Source organism: Tiliqua scincoides, chromosome 5 (genome assembly GCF_035046505.1).
Source record: "Tiliqua scincoides isolate rTilSci1 chromosome 5, rTilSci1.hap2, whole genome shotgun sequence".
Classification (NCBI taxonomy): domain Eukaryota; kingdom Metazoa; phylum Chordata; class Lepidosauria; order Squamata; family Scincidae; genus Tiliqua; species Tiliqua scincoides.
The window spans coordinates 106703831-106725331 of record NC_089825.1 but is presented as its reverse complement, the minus strand read 5'-3'; the positions used below and the strand labels follow the sequence as shown (position 1 = coordinate 106725331).

The 21501-nt window shown below is 43.1% G+C and overlaps 1 pseudogene; it reads right to left on the bottom strand.

The window, feature by feature from the left end:
* Positions 1-2643: 2643 nt before the first annotated feature.
* On the bottom strand, positions 2644-10868 carry LOC136652984 (olfactory receptor 14A16-like; annotated as a pseudogene).
* Positions 10869-21501: the final 10633 nt, after the last annotated feature.

Below are 21501 nucleotides of genomic sequence, written 5' to 3'. Positions count from 1 at the left end.
AGCCACCATGAAGCTGACTGTGGCCAGAAACCCCAGGAAGCCCAGAACACAATAAAACATGGTGATGGAGCCTTCATTGCATTCCACTACAATTTCTTCAGCCAGAGAGTCCATGTCCAAATCTGGGAATGGAGGAGCAGTGCAGAGCCACACAGCACAGATAACGGATTGAATCAGGGAGCAACCAAGGATGATGGAGTTGGCCAGCCTTTTCCCCACCCATTTCCTCATCTTAGATCCTGGCTTGGTGGCCATGAAAGCCAGAACCACAGTGACGGTTTTAGCCAAGACGCAAGAAATAGCCATTGAGAAGATGAGTCCAAAAGATGTTTGTCGTAAATAGCAGGTCACTGCCTGAGGCTGGCCAATGAATAGCAAGGAGCAGAGGAAGCAGAGCAATAAGGAGACAAGGAGAGAGTAGGTGAGGTCTCGATTGTTGGCTTTAACGATGGGAGTGTCCTCATTCTTGATGAAGGTTTTGAGAACCAAAACTGTGAGCAGAGAAAAAGACAAAGCCAAGACAGTTAACACTGTTCCTAAAGGTTCCATGTAAGAGAGGAAATGGAGGTCTTTGGGGAGGCATTGATCTTGGTTCTTGTTTGGAAATTGACCTTCTGGACATTTGAGACAGTCATCCATTTCTGAAAAAGAATATATGCAACTTCAATGTTTTGGTCATGATGTGTTTTTTTTGTGGTTTTTTTAAATATATCATTCTATCCGCAGTGGGCAGACGCATTTTGTCTCTGTCTCCCAATCAACATTTCTTTGAAATGTTGGTTTCTCAAACTTCAGAAAACAGAGTATAGCCTGCAATAGCCTCTTTGGGAACCAAATTCAGATCAAAGAGAGCAACTATCTGATTTCAAATATCCTTCCTAGCTAAGGAATTCTACCATATAATTTTCAGGTTCAATATGACTCTGGGATGGGATGTAATTACGAATAAGGAAGTAATACTAAAAAATGCAAACCATCTTATGTAAAGTGTGACATCTTGCTGGTTTAGAATACAAAGGGAAAATGAGATTTCATAGTCCATCATTGGATGTCAGTGGCAGAAAAGTCTGATCCATAGGAATAGACTTATATGGGGGAGGAAGGATGTGATAGCAAAATGTCCTTTGGGTGTTTAAAGACCCCATAGTGAGTGAAAAGGGACAGGACAAGAAATTGGAGCAACTGTATAAAATCCCATTTCTTCCTAAGTAGTCAGGAAGCCAGCTATTCTCCTTGACTTGAATGGGATAAAAATGGGAGAGAAATTTGATCAGATTTTTCAATTATGAGTTTTACCAGTAAACGCTTTAAGTGAAGTGGTCATGAAGTTTGTTTTGGATGTTTTCCATCAAACTTTCGCCTGTGCTTTCTTTCCTAAAAATATTGCCAAGTAAAATGAAATCTGGCTGTTTATTAAAGACATTTTTTTGCTGTTGTTCTTTATTTAAGACATATATGTAATTATGTCTGTATGTAACAGGTGTCTGGACCAAGAATGACAAATCCAATTGTGCAATGAGCCTGAAGAAATCCAGGGCAATGGTGACTTGTTGGTTCTGATGGCATTAAATGGGCATTAAATCTTTCACCTTTTGACTTGGAAAGTGACCCAGCAGTGCTATGGACTACACAATGTATTCATTCAGTCCAAGCTTTCAGGTCTTCTCCTCTCCTGGATTCTCAGTAGAGTGTGCTCCTCACAGCCGAAAACTATGCAAGCCTTCCACTGGCAGATCTTGTGCTTTGAGCTGCAGGTGCCAAAGCATCATTTGGCAACTTACTGCTGATGGTGTAGTACCTGATAAACCCTATGCAAGCTATGGCGGGCTGCAGAACCTTCACCGTTGTCGGTAGGTCAATGGAAGGGCCAGATTGGGGGCAGATCAGGCATGGAGTAGGTTAAGATGGGGCAGGAGGTGGGTGGATGTTGGAGGCAGTAGGGCATGCCAGATCCTGTTCTCCCTTTCCTGGCCTTGACCCTCTCCCAGAGGCTCCACAGACTTACACCAGCCAAAGAGCTGTCATAGATCTGAGGAGACCCATTGGAGACCAGGCAGCCAATGGCAGGGTAAGAAAAACTTTGCTAGGTTGCCTTATCCCTGACCAGACCCCAGTATGCAGTGCATGCTGTGTTGGTGCCACTGCATGTTCCAGGCTGGACCTGGATAGGACTAGGCTGTTAGTTTCTCTTTTTTAAAGCATTAAACTAGAGAAAAGGGAAAAACTCATGAATCATGTGTATGATTCATTACACTGCACATTTTTCTCTCCCACCTTTTTGATGTGAAATCTTCCCTTCTGGACATGGATCACAATCATAGCAACAAAATGGCTTCCCTTCCTTCTTTTTCCTGCTGTAACCCAGATGGCAGTGATCATTACACAGAGCAATGGGCAGTACCTACGAATGAAAAGAGGAGAACATTTACTCCTTTAGCTAGTAAAGACAGTTCTGTTCTTACACTGGCACCCCCAAAGCAAGCTTGGAATGATTTTAACTTTATTAATAAACAAAAAACCTGCAGCAGGGAAAAGCCTATCTAAAGTCCCCCACTGTGCTGGCATCAACTTGCCTGGGGAAAATGCCCCTGGCTATCTACCTCCCCCTGACACCAATCGGGTATCACATTCTGGCTCAAGGTGTCACTCAATTGAGGACTGAGTTAGCCTATCCTGGCCAACCTCGAAGGGTCAAGGCAACCAACCAACACAGACTCACATGGAAAAGCTTGTATAAGCCTTTGCTCGAACCAGCCAAGGGGCTGGTCAACCAGTCTCATCAACCCAGACAAAGCGGTTCTGGCTTACCCCTTGGCCTTGCTAACCTCAGCATGTGCGCTGGCCCCTGCTCCTAGCTAACCAGCCAGCACACCACCTGCCACATGGGGGCTAAGGGGGACTGAAGCTGGGCAGCCTGCCAGCCCCAGCAAAGCTGCATCACTTTGCAGTCATGACCATGTAGCATGTGCTGGGGGGTGATGTCAGACATCAACCAAGAGGGGGCTATCCAGGGGCACATACGCATGACTACACATCACAACGCTGTCCCCTGAACCCACAATACTGCTAATATGGACAGATTTATGGAGGAAAAGTTCATCACAGGTTACAGGTCATGATGACTGTATGCAACCCTCCAGTTTAAGAGGTAGCCTATCTCTGAATCCCAGATGGAAGAGAGTGGCAACAGAATACAGGGATCTTGTTGCCTGGTGTGCCCCAGAGGTAACTGGTATGCCACTGAAAGATAGAGGAATTTGGACTAGATAGGTCCTTGGCCTGATCCATCCAGGCTTTTATGTGCTTGTTCCTAACTAGCCAGCATGAATCTAAAATGCTATAGAATACTGCTGAACTCAATATTATTATGAAGACCTATATTTCATTGAGGTCATCTTCCATCCCTCTGAGACAGTGTGGGCACCCCCAGAACCCTCAATCTCTTTGGTTGTGGAGCTAACTCTTTCCAGCAAATTAGGGCGCAATCCTGACCCTCATTTGGGCTGATGCAAATCCCTTGTACTGGCCCAGGAGTGTTGCAAAAGTGCCATAAAGTACTGAGGGAGATTTTAGGGGTTTACCTGTTTTACCTATGTAATTCAATGTAAGCATGTAACCTAAGAAATGAACATTGCTCTTTAAATTGGTTTTGGACCTTCTGTCACGGCTGCAAGCCCTCTGCCTACGCAGAGGAGTAAGAAAGAATCTGTTTACGGCTTCAGGCGGTCGGCTGAAGGCCAGGGACTTTTGCTGGAAAACAGATATGTCAAAATGTAGAACAAACATGTCAAAATGTTCAGGGCACAATGACCCATGGAAAGTCCCACAATGTAGCCTACTTACATCAGGGGTTGTTTATGCATTGTTATAAAATGGTTGCAAAGGGGAGGTACAAGGGGGGGCCTGGTCTTGTCTTCTGACAGTCTGTTTTGTCCTGATTGTTAAGCAATAAACTGCTCGAAGGAGAACGGCTTCAGATCTCTGTCAATTCTTATTCGGCTGCCTAGCTAAAACGAACCAAATCCAATTTATCTCTATCAATACTTTTGTGCTACTCATAGGGGAGGTAGGCCAACACACATCTGTGCACCAACCTCCCCATGCTGCCACAGGCCGCAAGGGCAAGGTGAGTTGCTCAGTTGATCTCAGCTGATACAGGGGTCTGGGAAAGGGTGTGTGTGGGGAGGGTGTGGAGGTGGCAGGAGGGAGGTGTTTTGAGGTCTGAGTCAGTTTCAGTCTGAGTCTCCGGTGCTCCGGAGTCTGAGACACAGGTCTCAGTCTGGTGTTCCCTGTGGCAGGCGGGTGGATGGGGAGCGAGGTGGGGCCAGGATCTGGCAGTTATGCTGGATCTTAGCTCTATTCCTGGGTGGCCCAGGGCAGACCCAGGCTGCTTGAATTTGCGCCACCTCATCAGGTTGCACCTGTTGGAGTCGCTGCAGCGTGACACAGGGTAAGGGGAAAGGTTTCTCCTTGCCTTGGCATGTGCCACTTTTGGCCCCAAACTTGCTCCTGATGCAGCACAGGCCTGCCGGCCTGCCAATTTCCAACACAAGTTAGGATTGCACCCTTAGTGATGTAGGTATATGCAAATGTATTGTAGGCTATGCATATAATTGATATGCAAACCACCTACTGTCACTGACAGAGGAATTACTAGGGGTCAAGATGATGAATTTTACACCAGAACATTGCAGATGTAGCTGTCCATCTTGCAGCCTAATCAGATCCCACCTGATTAAATGCACTGTGCCATGTGATGGTGTCGTCATTAATGGTGAACTCTCTGCCAGGGAATGCATGTGGATCCATCATTCCTGCTTTCACTCTTAAGAAGGACTGGTTGGGGAAAATCACCCAATTGATCAGGTCAAATCCAGCCGCTAATTGACCCTCCTCATCAAAAGACATTGGGTCTCCAGCACTGCTGTTAAATGAGATGCCTCTCAGGAAAGGGTGGAGCTGGATTGAAAGAGTTCAAGAAAGATATTACAAATGATTTTTTTTTTTCTTTCATTGAGAGTTTTGTGAGTAATTGAACTGACAGCTTAGAAGAACTGAAATATTAAGCACACCTCACCTCTACCTCAGATTGGATAAACTTATTTATTACAGAATCTCAGCCACACGGGGGTTTATTACATCTGTGGTCTCTAGTATTTCTGCCATCCCTGTAACTTGAGAGAGTGCTGGTATTCTTTTACTAAGGGCTGCACAGATGCCATGTTCAGAAAATATTTTCAGCATGGTTCGCACAAATTTTTCTCCATTGTCATCATCTGAAGTAATTATCCCAACCCAAGTCCACTGGAAATGTTTAAGTAAATAAGCAATCCCTCTGTACTGATGTGCTTCATTGGGGACCATCCGGTAAAAAGAAGGGAGCTTCATTTTAGTATTAATCACTGGAGAAAATGCACAGTAGGCAATCTAGGAAAGAATAGTTACTATTGTCCAAATGAAGGGGAAGAACTGATACAAAATGTTTATGAATCAGATCAAGTAACTGATTCAAACTGGATGAAAACCAATTTGAAGTATACAAAATGTGAATGAATTTAATGGCAGATGAACAGATGTGGACATTTTATTTTAATTTGTTTAGTATTAAAACTAATCCACCTTTTGTAATCTCATGGAAAATTCAGGGCAGTTTACAAACAATGCAAAATGAACATACAAAAAATCATAGAAAAAAATAATCACTCATGTCAACTGTTATTACCAATTCCTTTTCTTAACTATCCCACTGAAATGAAAGAGATTTATGATGTGCATGCTGATTGTACCTGTGGAATCTTGTAGATGCCTAATTGAGTGGCCATGTGGAGGGAGATATCTGAATCAAGTCCCCCAATGACAGCCATCAGGTGCTGGTGCTTGTCACATTTGAAGTTAGGGACAATCTTTTCTTGGGTGGAAAGAAGTTTCAGAGTGTTCTGATAAGTCATCTTTGCATCAAAGTAACTGTCATAAATGTGAAAGCCCAGGCTGACGTTTGATAAGATCTTTGGGTTCTCATTGATCTCCTTCACAGCAAATACTAAGGACAGGACATGTTGGTAGATCTTTGGAATTGGACTAAAGGAAACATAATATTTTGTATGGAAATTACGCAGTCATTCCTAAATGAAGTATGTATCTGAAAACATTCCATTACATATATTACCAAAGCCTCAAATATTAATTCAATTCAGATATGCAAAATTTTCCTTACATTAGTTCATCCATCAGCTTGGTTTTGGGGTGTTCGCTGAAAGAAATGTCATCAAAGAGGCAGCCAAACTGTGAAACAATCTCTCCAATTATCAGGTCTCCTCTCTGGTGATATTTGAATGGGAACTGGGAGGGATCCGTGAGGGTGCACATGGCAGCCTGTGCATTGCGTTCAACTGGAGGAAACTGATGGCACAGAGTGAGCAGCAGCACTATCAGAAATATCCCTGCTATCTTGGATGAATCTTGACTCTGCATGTTCAGTTTCTGCATGCACCTCCTGAGGCTCCTCAGACATACAGAAGCTAAAAAGTCAGAGTAGGTCTAAGGAGAGCCACTGGTTTCCAGGCAGCCTACCAGGAGGTAAGTAAAAAAAAATGTAACTTAACTTTCCTAGGCTGTCTGGTCACCCCTCTCTTATTGCCTGCATTGTGTACATCACAACTGCCCAGCAGAAATTGGTGGAGGAGAGATGAAGCTGACACAGTTCTCACTGTTCACAGTTGTCAGTTCAGGTCTAAGCAGCACAGGGATTACATGTTGATCGAGCATGTTTGTGATATTAGAAAAGCCCTGTGAGATTTGCCTAGTTGGAGCATGACTCATAGCAATTGACACTAATTACAGGATTGAAAATCATGGCTTGGACTAGAGTATTGCACTGGGTGAAATAATGTTTGCATCAGATGAAGAAGGAGAAAAAAAAAACACAATTTTGGGATCTTTGATTGATTTATGGCCCAATCCTTGGCAGTGTGCACACTGGCCCAGCATGCACTTCACCTGTGCTTTTCATTGCAACTGTGCCATAAAGCACTCTGTAGAACTGACAACTGTGAACAGTGAGAACTGTGTCAGCTTCATCTCTAAATGTAGATGGGGGGTGGCAGCTCGGTTATTGGGGGGTGGCACCTTGAGGTCGTGGCCCAGGTAATACAGGATTGTCATTGGTTGGAACAGTGAGATGGAGAGGAAGGGGTGGGGAAGGGGTGGGGCAGGGAATGAGGGCAGCAACAGGACCAAGGGTGGGCAGATCTTGCCTGTGAGGGGGTGGGATAAGTGGCACTTGCATGGGCTGCATCCTATCCCTCCTCTCAGGTTTGATCCGCTGACATGGGGCAACATGGACATGTGCCAGTGACTAAGCTCATCAATTTGGCCCATTGTGACTGCAGGGTAAGAGGACAAATGTCCTCTTACCTAAAGGAGACCTCCAGCAGCCAAAATTCCCACACAGGATGCAGCACAGTCTGTACTGGCCCCATTATGTGGGGGTTTGTGCTGCATTGGGCTGTTAGTGGAATAAGAGGGATATTTTCAGCACAACAGGACATGGAGCAAAAAAAAAAAAAAAGTTAACAGAGAAGTTAGTTCCTGGAAGGGAGCAGGGATGGGGCTGATGTATTGGGGAGAGAAGTTCAATGATTTCTTAATTATCTTTCATCTCCCTCCCCCACAGCTTTAGGCAAAAGCTGTGGCTCCATGTGGCTCATCTAGCTTAAGGTTATGTAAATGTAGCCAGTATAGAACAATCCTGTTTCCATCTTTGATTCCAATGCCTGATAGTTGAGACATCTGGGATATTTCTAGGAATTTATCATAGCATGTACCATGTGAGGGAAGCACTGTGCCTTGCAAAGATTCAATGGGCAGGGATTTATCCAGTGCATCTCTAGATATGGTTGAGGAACTTACAGCTCTTGAGTTTTTTTTTCCCTGCTCACCCCAGCCCCATGTGGACTTGAAAGTTTATGAGAAAAAAGGGTTAAAATGAGCCTGATTATGCTGATTAGCCAACTTCCCCAATTTCTACACCTTTTGGAGCTTAAAGGGAAGCTGAAAGCATTTTCAATGCCATCTTACACCAAAAGTTATTTGATGGTGGAATTTACACGTTTTATATGGATGATGATTTATTGTCAATAATAATAATAAAAAATACTATGCAGTAGCAGCACAAAAGGACACTTCACTAAATCAATACTATGCTTAAAATAATTAGCAGGGAATGGTTTGTTATAGCTACATGAGAATGGCAGCATATGTAAACATAAGTCCAGTAGATGTATCTGATATATGTAGGACTGAGTCTACGGACTATTTTGTGTCAGGACAAGAGGAAAGAGTCAAAAGTTGAGGAGATGGCTGAAGTCTCAAAAAGGGGCTTGACTGCTGCAGCATTTTCTGCCAGAAAGGAAATTGAATTGGATAAAGTTGGGTAGGAAGTTTTGATCCCATTGTTCTTTTGCTGACCTCATCCTGATGCCTGCAGTACCAGTCACACATGGATTGCTTTTGCCGGGCTTCCCCACCTCACAAGACTCTGGGTGTTTATCCTCATTGGTGGCTGCGCATAGCAAAGTTGTGGCCTGGCCTGCTGTTGACGGGTGAGTCTTGCACAGGGGCTATTCTGCTTGTGTTTTGAATCCCTGCCCACCCCACCCCCTGCAGTTACAGTCTGGGTCTAGCTGGTTCCCTGTGCTGACCTGAGCACAGGGGCAGAAACATATCATTGCACATGGGCTACGCAGCCATGCCACCAAACTCAGAGTGCAGTGCAGCTGCACTGGGACCTTGCCTGTGCAATTTTATATTGACTGGGAAACAGCCTGCAGCAAGCCCAACAAAGGCCATGAGGGTTGCCAACAGCTCAAAAGTGTCTTGAAGCACCAAGCTCCAGCAAGCATCCTGGGGGCTGCCTTAGGAGGGCAAGAATAGGAGATTGGGAAGGGGTTGGGCCAGCTTGTGGGGCCTGATGAAATCCTGAAAGGGTACAAAGCGAGGGTCAGTGATGAAGCTGGGTCAGAGTCTCCTTGAGGAGGGAGAGAGCAGGTGAGGCCCCCCTGTCCAAGGAAGTGGCTTAGCCTGCCCACCAGTGGAGGAGGACCAGAATGGCAGCAATCTCCTCCCCACTATGATCCAGAGGCTTTCAGAGGGACCCTGATGGGGCCAGAGTGTGAGCCTTAGGGCAGCAGCAGAGTCTCACAGATTCTGCCACAGAGTATATGCAGAACATGTTTTATAAATTTCGACATGAAAGATGTGAAAGATTGTTAGGCGAGCCTGAAAGGAGAGAGAAATTGCAGTGTCAAATCCTTCATTTACACACTGTAAATATGAATAACCGTTCATAAAATCAGCATGACGACTTTGTGCAAGATATAAAATCACCTAAAGATATATAAAGGTATTATGCAATATATACAATCACCAAAAGAAGATATGTCAGAATTCAGATCAAAACCTATTTCCAATCATATGGGCACTTATTTATTTACTTGCAAAACTTATATCCCACAGTAAGATTTCTGCCTAAACTTTTTCACATGGAAATATTGAGACAGTGACCAGTTCCACTATATTGCAGATTTCTGTTCCTGAGCCAAAATCTCTTTACATCAAAAAACCATATCCCATTGATGCGCATGGAAATGTATATATTTTTTCCTTTTGTATATACTAGCCACAACTGGGGAATATGGTGGTCAGGAAAGTCAAATCCCCCTACCGTCATATTCCTGATTCACAATAAATTAAGGAAAGTGAAATGTGTCAAGACCAATAACACTCTGAAGATCATCCTTGGCCCATAGGACTAGGCTCGGAATTCTAACTTAATATGCACCTTACTACTGGTTCTCTTGTGAAGGCTGACAGAAAATAATGGAAGTCTCATTTATTGAAGAAAATGAGAAAAGGTCCTTGCAGAAGGGAATCTAAAACCAAATATCTTTGTCATAGCATGCTTGATCTCCTTATTTCTCATGCTGTAGATCACAGGATTCATCATGGGTGGAACCATGGAATATATCACAGCAAATATCAAATCCACACTTGACGGAGAGTTAGATGCTGGCCTCAGGTAGGCAAAGAATCCAGTGAACAGGAACGTGGAGAAGACAATGAGGTGGGGAAGGCAAGTTGAGATGGCCTTTTGTCTTCCATGCACAGAAGGAATTCGTAGTACAGCACCAAAGATGTGCACATAAGTTACAATGATGAAGAGAAAGCAACCAAGCCCAATGACAACACTCAAAACAATAACTCCAATTTCAATGAGGTATAAACCAGAGCAGGCCAGCTTAAGCAAGTGTGGGATTTCACAAAAAAAACTGATTGACAATGTTGGAGCAGAAAGGAATTGCAAAGGTACCTCCAGCATGCAACATGCTGTAGAGAATTCCTGTGACCCATACACTCACCACCATTTGGATACAGGCCTGCTTATTCATCACCATCTCATATTGCAACGGATTGCAAATGGCAACATACCGATCATAGGCCATGACTGTGAGAAGGGAGAAATTGGAAGAAGTGAATAAGACATACAAGAAGACTTGAGCCACACATCCAAAATAAGAAATGCATCTGATGTTCAGGAGGGAATTCACCATGGATTTGGGGATGATGGTGGAAACCGAACCAAGGTCCTGAATGGCCAGGTTCATCAGGAAGAAGTACATGGGGGTGTGGAGGTGGCAGTCCAGAGCTACCGCAGAAATGACGAGAAGATTCCCTCCTGCAGTGGCCAAGTACCAGATCAAGAAGAGAATGACGTGTAGGAGCTGCATCTCCCGATCCTGTGCAAATTCCAGGAGCAGAAAGCCAGACAGTGAAGTTTTGTTAGAAGCTTTGCACTTACTGTCCTGATGCATAGTGTCTGTGGATGGAGACACAAAGAAAAGAATATTATCATCTTGTTCTGGGCCCTAACTATGGGCTTGGAAGTTCTTTTGGACTCAGAAGTAATGTTTGCAGGATTTTTATCCCACCTTTCTCCTACACCAAAGGGGACTCAAGGTGGCTAACAATACAATAAAAATTATATATGTTACTGTAAATATGAACTATGTATGACTATTCTCTAGGTCAGCGATTTTCAACCTTTTTCATCTCATGGCACACTGATAAAGCACTAAAATTGTCAAGGCACACCATCAGGTTTTTGACAATTGACAAGGCACACCATGCTGCCAGTGCGGGGGGGGGGGCTCACATCTCCCATTGGCCCTACTAATAAGTGACCTTCCCTCAGATTCCTGTGGCACACCTGTGGACCACCCATGGCACATCAGTGTGCCACGGCACAGTGGTTGAATATGGCTGCTCTAGGTTCTCATTGCTTAGAAGCATCTTATCATACAGGCACAACTAACCGATGAGTGAAGCCAGTACACAAGAGATGTAAGGGATGAGAAAACGAGGAGCCTTGAGTTTCTGGAGAAAACTGCAGAGTCCTGAAGTTTAGTCCTGCAGAAACTGAGAACCACTGGCCTATGAGAAAGGTGACTGACAGACAGGAAAGATAGTTGCTGGCCGTTATAGATCCTGAACAGGCAAGCAGTACTTGATTCTTGAATCAGGTCATGATTATGACAGTGGAGAAATCAGCTCATTTTGTCTCTTTATTGTTAGTGCACAAATTTGCAAAGCAGAAGCTAACAGCAAGGCTAAAAATGGATTTTAATGCAATCCATTAAATACCCCCCCCCCAAAAAAAAAAAACCAAAAACAACAACACACCACATTCTTTTCATGGAAAAGCATGTATGGTGCTGTCTGTATTCAGGATGGGTGTCAGGCATTATATCAGCAGTTCAGTGTTCCCTCAAGTTCATGGTTGTGTGAATGAATCATAGCAACTCTAGTAGGTTGGAGAGATGAAGACCATTTGACATTAGAGAGAGAAGGAGAATAGTAACACGGGCAGCCCAATCCTATCCTGTGCTAGAACAGGCAGGCCAGCTGGTCAACAATGCAACATATGTGTTACAATGGTGCAGTTGGCCATGCTGGGCATAACAATCACGTTTGCTGGAATTGACATTCTTTCAGTACATCAAAATGGCAAGTTATAAATGTCAACAATGCCAGGAGTCTTAACCCATTTTTTGCCTGGCCTACAGGTGTACACATTTGGTCCCTGTTGCGTGTATTCCGCGTTGGGCAGAAATGACTTAAAACACAAGCAAAGTTATTGAAAAGTCACTGGTGTATTGACTTACTTGCAGGAAGAGGTTTCCAAGACAATCGTGTGTGTGCATGAACACAGAAAGAAATCCCAACAAGTTCAGTGGGCTTACTCCCTTCCAAGAATTGCTGCCTCAAATATGCAAAAGACACAGCCCTCTTTTTGTAGGAACTGCACAATTGATCTTGAAAGAAATTGGCAGCAAACAGGTATGGAAAGATTATCCCTGTAATGCAAAATGCAGGAATTCTGAAATGTTTTTTGAAAAGTCCTTTTTCAACCCATGAATTGCAACTATGAAGAAGACAATGTAAAGAATGTAAATTAAATCCTTACAATAATGTAATTTGCTTTTAGTGCAAAGCCCCTTAGGAATATCCCAGCAGTAATTGTGGCTGAGCTACAATTTATCGTAAGGCAGCCAACTTCACTGACACACAAAGCAATTCAATTTGTAGACAAATACAAGCAGGGAAAGAGAGTTAGGACTTGTTTCAAAAATATATCCGGGGTGCAAAAATCAGTCACCCACGTTAGATTCTGCATGACCTGGTATTACGTTTAAAGGGCTCTTATCTCATGCACTGACTCCTATATGTTTATTATCTGGTCTGATTGTTGGTCTGGCTCATATAGGGGACAGTACATGTTTAAGATGTTTCGAAAGGTCAAACTTCTCCTTTGCATGGGTGGATGATTTTTCCTAATGACAGCATCCTGTTTAAATGGACTTTTAACACAAGAGAGATGATGCATTAGATCAGTGGTTCTCAAACTTTGAGGGAGCTTTACTCCCTCAGTAAGTCTTTGCGGCGTAGGGGCAAGGGCAGGGAAGCTATCACCAGGATCACACCCCTAAGGGGGACAAAGAGGGTGCTTTCACTTACCTGGACTCACTGAGGGCTGTTGGAGGCTGCAGGAGGTGCGGGGAGCCCAGCGCAGCCCTCCACAGGACTTGGAATCTTGAAATGGAGCAATCGCAAAGCACTTCCTGTTTGCAGGAGGTGCATTGCAATCGCTCCACTTCAAGATTCCAAGCCTCGGGGAGCCCTGTGGAGAGCTGTGCTGGGCTCCCCGGCTTCCTGAACCTCCTGCAGCTTCCAGCAGCCTCACTGAGGCTATGCTTTAGCATATGAAAACCTATTCACTGTGAACATTTTCCTTACCACATGGTCCGACTCTGAAGAAGCAGCATTGAAGATGTCTCCACACCCACAGACACATGAGCATGTGTGACACATGAGCACATGAGCATGAGACTTACCTCTCTCTGAGGCTCTCTGCTTCCAGTAGCAATTGCCGGACAACACTCTCATAGGGGCAATGCCTTCGGAAATGATTTAGCTTTGCTGTTGTGCAGCTGCGCTGTCCAAGCAGTATACAAATAGGTCCAGAGGAAGTCCTTAAGTTGTAGAGACTGATGTCACATGTAAAAATATCTCACTCTTTCAGCTGAAAAGGCAATCTCTTCAATAACACATTCAAACATTATATATCTTATCTAAATACATGGAACCCAATCTATAAATTTGTCCTTTTTGTTTTGAGACAAAGAAAGTATGTTCATGTGGGTATATCATGTGACTGTGGTTGCCATGAAGCAGAGTTTTATTGACACATATTTTGTGTTCCTGGAGACTTATTCTCATGGGTCCAATGCGACTCAGAACAAAGCACCAGAAAGTTCTGGTTTTTACTTTCATTCACACAATTATTTTATTTAATATTTATTCACATTTTTAGACCAACTTTCTTCCAAGGAGCTCAGGATGGTGCACAAGGTTCCTCTCCTCCTTTTATGCTCACAACAACCCTTTGAGGTAGGTGAGGCTGAGAGACAGTGAATGGCACAAGGTCACTCAGGAAGCTCTATGGCTGAGCAGGGATTTGAATGGCCGTCTGTGGACCATTTACACCACATTTCAAAATATGAAGCATAGGTACCAAATTGGTCTTGGGGCAAAGCGCTGCATTCAGGGGTGTCACTAGGGCTTGTGTCACCTGGTGCAAGAGCTCATTGCATCACCCCCATGATGGACTTCTTCCCATACCATACCATATAGAATAAATTACAATATCATACACACAACTAAAAGCAGGGGCATCATGAGGGTTGGTATAACCCCATTAATTTTATTCATTCATTCATTTGTTTATTTAAATATATAACAGTTCAGGTCATCCAACCAATCAGTAACCAACAAAAAACCAGTGGTCAATTTGATGACACTCACACATTGCACCCAGTGGAGCCTCTGGGGATAGGACTGGGCTTTAAAAGTTCCACAAGAGAGTTGGAAATGAGAGCTGACTCATACAAGGAACTTATTGGTTCCTTGATGTGTCATAATAACATTGGCTCTTGGAACAATCAGTCTCATTGGTCGGTTTAGAGATAAAGAAATCCACTTTTTGTTACCTAAGGCAGTTGTGTTTTCTTTTTCTGGTTAATTGGCCATAACATTTGGTAGAGTTCACATAATTCAACCTGGTTTGTTTCATTACATTCAGCATGAAAGTACCCTTCCAATGATATACGATATCACGCATAACGTGATGGTCTAATTCATAACTACAAATTTTCCAGAAGGTTTCCAAAATTTTCGACACTAGTGGTGGCACTTCCCTGAGGGTGTCACCCAATGCAATCCACACACCCTGCACAGCCTAGTGTCACCACTGCCTGCATTAGGCCCTCTACTGTTTCCCCCACTCAATCATGATACTTTGAAGACTGCTACTCCCTCTAGTCAATCTAGTCAGAACTTTATTGAACATATAATACATATTTTAGTATATCCTAACTATCCTAATATTCCACCCCCTTTCAATGCAGCTAACCTATTTTGGAGGAGACAGCTCAGATCTTCTCTCCCTACCCTTTTTTGTTGTTGGGCAACTCCACTCTGGCTCCAGGCTGTAGATTATCTGGACACCTGCTGTTTCATGATAATCTCAGCTGCCTATCCCTATAAGAAGTCAAGGAAGCTTAGAGTTACATCTTCCCAATCTCAAGTTAATCAGGTTGGCTCCAAACCCAGAACTCAGTATCCAATGTCTGTGAACCAAGTAGTCTCTAGTTTAGGGACCACTGCCCCATATCTCATTTCTACAAATGACAACTCCCATTTCCACTGTCATATTTTTTGATTTGGTTGGTTTGTTCTTAATTTTTGCTACTGTATTGTGATGGAGTCTTTGTTTTGTTTTGTAAACTGCCCTGGATCTGTTATATATGAATAAATGCAGCTCAATTTTTTTTTCATTTTGAACTGACCAAAGGTGCAATCCTAACCCCTTATGTCAGTGCTTTCCATCACTGATTTCCAGCACTGACATAAGGGCAATGCAGCTCTGAGGTAAGGGAACAAACATTCCTTTACTTTGAGGAGGCCTCTGTGAGTGACACCCAACTGCAGGAGGCAGCACATGTCCCATTGGCACTGCTATGCCAGTGATGGAAAGCACTGACATAAGGGGTTAGGATTGCGCCCCAAGTTGGACAACTGAGCTACTCAAAGGCTACCAGTTGCTGACCCCCTAACGGCCCAATCCTGTCAAACTTTCCAGCACTGCTGCAGCTGCAATGCAGCCCTGACATAAGGGAAAAAAAATGTTCCCTTACTTCGAGGAGGCCTCTGTGACTGTCCCCCCACCAAAGGATGCAGCACATGCCCCATCGGCATGGCTGCACCGGCGTTGGAAAATTGAATAGGACTGGGCCCTAAATTACTTGCAGAATTCTGCTTGGTGAACTTCAAGGAGAACCATGGACTTATATGGGTTTAGGCCAGGCACTGCAGTCATTTCATGTTCAGTGTGTCACCCAGTACATAGAATGCTGCAGAAGTGGTGTTCCAGGTACAGATTGCTCTGAAACCATCCCTTTGTTCGATACTTTTTTTTAAATGGGTGGTCTATCTCCAATCCCCTGTGGTGAGGGTTGTTTCCTGTTAAGCCCACCTTGGGAAGAGTGATTGAAGGAAGATCTTGACAGCTCTGCATTAGGTGTGCTCCCAAAACTCCACTTTGGAAAGAGTGTGACTTGGTGCTACTACCAGCACAATCCATTGTAACATCTTGTGCACTGATACAGCGGTGCCAACATGGTGCCCACTGCATCCCACTGAGGATGGCCTCTGGAGGCTCCATGGGATAATGGAAGACTTGTTTCCTGGCCCTGAGGTAAGCCCATGCTGGCCCACTGGGTCGATGTGGATCTGCACCAGCAATATTGCTGGTGCAAGTTTGCATGGACCTGTGAAGGTGGATCAAGTGCAGGAAGGGGGTTAGGTTTTGGTGTGAGCTCCTGCTGCCATAACTGCCCCTTCCCAGTCCAGATCCACCCTCCTCCCCACTGCTGGCTCTGCCCCATTCCACCCACCCCCACGTTCCTCCCACCTCTGATGTGTACTCACCAGGGTTAGCTTGTGTCCATTGTCTGCTGGCGCATGGAGCTGGCCACTCACCCCTTGCAGCAGCTGTGGACCCACACATACTCATGTACACATTTGTGTCTCTCTGCTTGCTTTAAAATAAAATAATTAGAAACATTTTCAGGCATTGAAGTGGATATGAATATGCTGCAAACCTTGTTGCAGACGACCATTTCCTCCCATGTAGGCATCTGAGTGCTTAGGAAAGAAATGCAAAAGTAAGCTATTCTTGTCCTGCATTCATTTCCCACCATCATCCCTCTGTAAAGTAACACACACTCTATGAATGAACAGACCGACTCTCATTGTCATCTTTGCTCATTTCAGATGCAGACCACTGTGTCAAGTGCCCAGAGCATCAATATCCAAATGAGAACAAAGACCAATGTATCCCCAAGATCATGATCTTCTTAGCATATGATGAGCCTCTGGGAATCATTTTGGCTTCTTTGGCCATTATCTTCATGGTGGTCACATGTCTGGTGATGCAGACCTTCCTCCTGAACTGGAACACTCCCATCGTCAAAGCCAGCAACCGGAATCTCACCTGTGTCCTCCTGATCTCCATCCTGCTATGTTACCTTTCTTCCCTGCTCTTCATTGGAAAACCTAGGAAGTCAAGTTGCTTATTCCGGCAAGTCGCATTTGGCGTCATTTTCTCTGTTGCGGTTTCTTGCATCTTGGCGAAAACTATCATTGTGATCCTGGCCTTTCTTGCCACCAAGCCAGAAAACAAAATGAGGAAATGGCTAGGGCAAAAAGCGGCTAATGCCATTGTTCTTTTCTGCTCCCTCACTCAAGTCAGTATCTCTATTGCATGGCTGTCAACCACGCCCCCATTTCCAGATTTAGATATCCATTCCCAGACAGGGCAAATCATAGTGGAATGTAATGAAGGGTCTCTCACCATGTTCTACAGCATAATGACGTATATTGGCTTTCTGGCTGCCACCAGTTTCACTGTTGCTTTTCTAGCCAGAAAACTACCTGACACTTTCAATGAAGCCAAATTCATCACCTTCAGCATGTTGGTCTTTTGCAGTGTCTGGTTCTCTTTTATTCCAGGCTACCTAAGTACCAAGGGGAAATACATAGTGGCTGTGGAGGTTTTTGCCATCTTGGCATCCAACACTGGGCTATTGGCTTGCATCTTTCTTCCCAAATGTTATGTTATTGTTCTAAGACCTGACCTCAACACCAGGAAGCTACTAACAGAAAGAAGGAAATATTAGACTTTGTTCTAAATGAAATCTCAGGGGTTCTTTCTTTCTTTCTTTCTTTCTTTCTTTCTTTCTTTCTTTCTTTCTTTCTTTCTTTCTTTCTTTCTTTCTTTCTTTCTATTTTCCCATTTGTTTGCTTGTTGTTGTTTTTTGTGGCGCCTCGGATATATCAAGAGTTGCTGCTGTCAACAATAGTGAATTATATATATATATATATATATATATATATATATATATATATATATATATATATATATATATATATATATAATGTAGTATATAAATATACTACATGTACAATATACTATATGTAGTATAGTATAGTATTTTATGTAGTATATAAATATACAACATGTACAATATATATATATATATATATATATATATATATATATATATATATATATATATATATATATATATATGTAGTTGGGATAGTTGATGTTACTCAGAGTAACTATTCTAACCATTTCCAGTTCTTGCTACTCTGAGTAACATCAACTATCCCAGAGGGACATGAAGAAGCCATCAAAGTGACTCTGTCTATTCCATCAACAAGCTCTGGAACCTCCCTTTCATAGTGGGTCATTTAAGGACTGTATGATCTTTCAGGAAATGTATGGGAAGGGAAAGAATTTTAGCAATAATAATGATAATAATGATAAGTTTGTCTATTAATTCCTTTTCAGTAATGGTTAAGAGGTTTGAATAAAGTCTGGACTAAATTTGTGTTGTAAGACAACTTTATTTTGTGATAGAAGCTGTAACTGCAGAAGGAAAACATTAATGAACTGAAAAGTTATTTTTCATTTCTTCAAGCCATCTGAACATAATACTTAGGTGGTGAACTCTTTTTGGAGACAGATGAATATTGATGAAAAAATGAAACTGTCCTGAACCCACAAGATAGAGTAGGGATATATATACTGTACATACATTACATAGGTATCACTCCCTCACAGGGTCTCTGAGATAAATTTTGTCAGGGGCTACAAAGTTCATTTTGGGAATCTTTTAGGCTATAAAGTTTCTTTTGGGCCCTTTCCCTTATCTGTTGTATTATAATTTCATATGGACATTGGATCATAATTTCTATGAACTATGATATATAAAACTATGTATACTTACATAGAATGTGAATGCTAGTCTTCACACAATATATGCAAAAATTGTCTTAGAACCCAGGAAATTTCCAGTTTCTGTTCTTTGGCTCCTGGGCCCCCTTTTTGACCCCAGGCCCAGGTATGATGTACCCTCTGCACCCCCTCTCATGGGCCCTGGGAAATTGGAAAATGTAAGATCCTGTGAACTTTTTGGGGTCCCTGGTTCCTGGGCTCCTTTTTGACGCTTGGCCCAGGTACAATTTACCCCTGTACCCCTCTCTCATGAGACCTGCTCCCTCATAATGTAAGAAGCAAGGAAACATTATTAGATGGGGATAGGGAGAAGGACTTACTGCAGAAGTACAATCCTTGCTAAAAGGAAAAGCATGTTCATCCCTTTTGAGCCCCCATCTCTCCAAATGTAGGAGACTAAAGTTTCAGTGCAAACAACAGGCAATACTCTGAAAGATCAAGACGTTTGTATTGGCAGGCATTGGTGTTGACAAGGGGCTAAACTTATTCAAGTTTATCCAATCTTATTTTTGTTTTTCAAGATCCACATAGCACAGATATGGAAACACCTTTCCACCTTGTAAAGCAGTGTAGCAGCACAAGATGCTGCTCTGGGGAGCACCCAAGGCTTTTGAGGGCCTTGGTGCTTGGTGGGAGACACACAAGACTGTATCTTGTGGCCTGATGGGAGAGTGCTAAAAGCAGAAGCACTCTGAGGGTTTGAAAGTTAGATCTCGAGGCAGCAGCAGCAGCAGCAGCAACAATAATAATAATAATAATAATAATAATAATAATAATAATAATAATAATAATAATAATAATAATAATAATAATAATAGGTATTTATATACCGCTTTTCTTGGTCTTTATTCAAGGCGGTTTACATAGGCAGGCTTTATTTAAATCCCTTATTAAATAGGGATTTTTACAATTGAAAGAAGGTTCTTTCTTTCAAGAACCACTACATTCAGGTGTTTCATTCCGATCTGGCTTCACATTCTGGCCTCCATCCTCCCATGCTCAGAGCAGATGGAAATAGCTCGGCTTCAGCTTGTCAGCTGCTTCAAGGTCGCACAGTGCCGGTGGCCTCGAACTGGCGACCTTGTGGATGTTATCTTCAGGCAGACGGAGGCTCTACCCTCTAAACCAGACCTCCTGCCCTAAGAGTTAGAGCAATGAATACAACAGACAAGTATAGTAGCGAGATGCAGAAGGAAGGCCAGATGCAGAAGAAAAGCTTCTGGAATTCAGCCTTCTCTGCCTTTTATTCCTTCCCATACAATTCACAACAGGCTGGGGTTTTCCATTCTCTGATCGTGTTTACAATACTAAACTATGAGTCAATAGTCTGCGTAATAGGGAAATTTCCAAGAGGATGATGAGACTTACACTGGCTGTAACCAGGTGGCTTTCTAGCTTAACCACAAACACATTCCTAAATATGATTCTTTATAACATCGCCTTGTTGACAGGCTACAAAGCTTCAGACCTAGATTGTCACCAAGGCCACGCCGAGTTTGCTCTTGCGCATGTGCAAAGTGTGCTTTGCTTCATTGTCAACATACTAAGGCCAAGGCTAGTGCCTGTGTAGATAACCACTACAAGTGGTACATTCATTAAGAAGCTCTTTGTATACCCCTGACATTTGTATGGGATCATTTATTGGAATTGAAGGGAGGGTCATAGCATAGAAATAGGGATGTCATGGAGACTGTTGAATCAGGTGTCTGTGACAGTTACTCAAACCACAACAGGGACATGAGATGTAGAAAATAATCGGGTTTATTCAGCAATATTCAATCCTTGTGTTTCTGTTGGGAAAATCATTAGAGGAAAGAATGAATATCTGAGTGTCAAACACTTAATGCATTACTAAGATTACCCTTTTACTAAAAGAAGAGTGAGACAGGGAAGGGGACAGGCATTATTGGGGAAGGAGGGGATGGATCTTGCACTTTGTGCCGAATTCTAACCTAGTTCCCTCTCCCCTTCCCTCTCTTTGGACCTTCATCAGAAGAATAGTTGGTGCAGATTCAAGGAGACCCATTCAGGCGGTGGAGTTCCTTTACCACGAGGAGACCTCCATGAGGATGCAGTGCTCACTCCATTGGTATGGCCGCATCTGCTGGGGTGGGTAGTTAGAATTGGGCTGCTATTTTCCTAAACTTTATTTAAAGTGAGAAGTTACCTGCTCTACTTGCGATCGATGAAACTAAATATTACCCAAGAATCCTACAATGTTTTACAAGGAACCAGAAAACAAACAAAAACTCCTGTTTTGTTGCCTTCCTGGGCTGCAAGACCAGAAATTCATCAATCCACTTGCAATGCAAAATATATAGCTCATGGGATCCATTCAGTTGGGATACATTCACCAGTCATGCAGACATGTCTTTGCCTGAAACTGCACATAAATTAACAATGTACAGTTCTTGCTCTGGAAACAGCATTTTAAAGTCAAGCCATTATGACCAGGGCACAGTTAATTGTGACTAGCTCCATTCTCCTCTCTTCTGTAAAACATCCTCTGCCTTGATAAAGTTCTG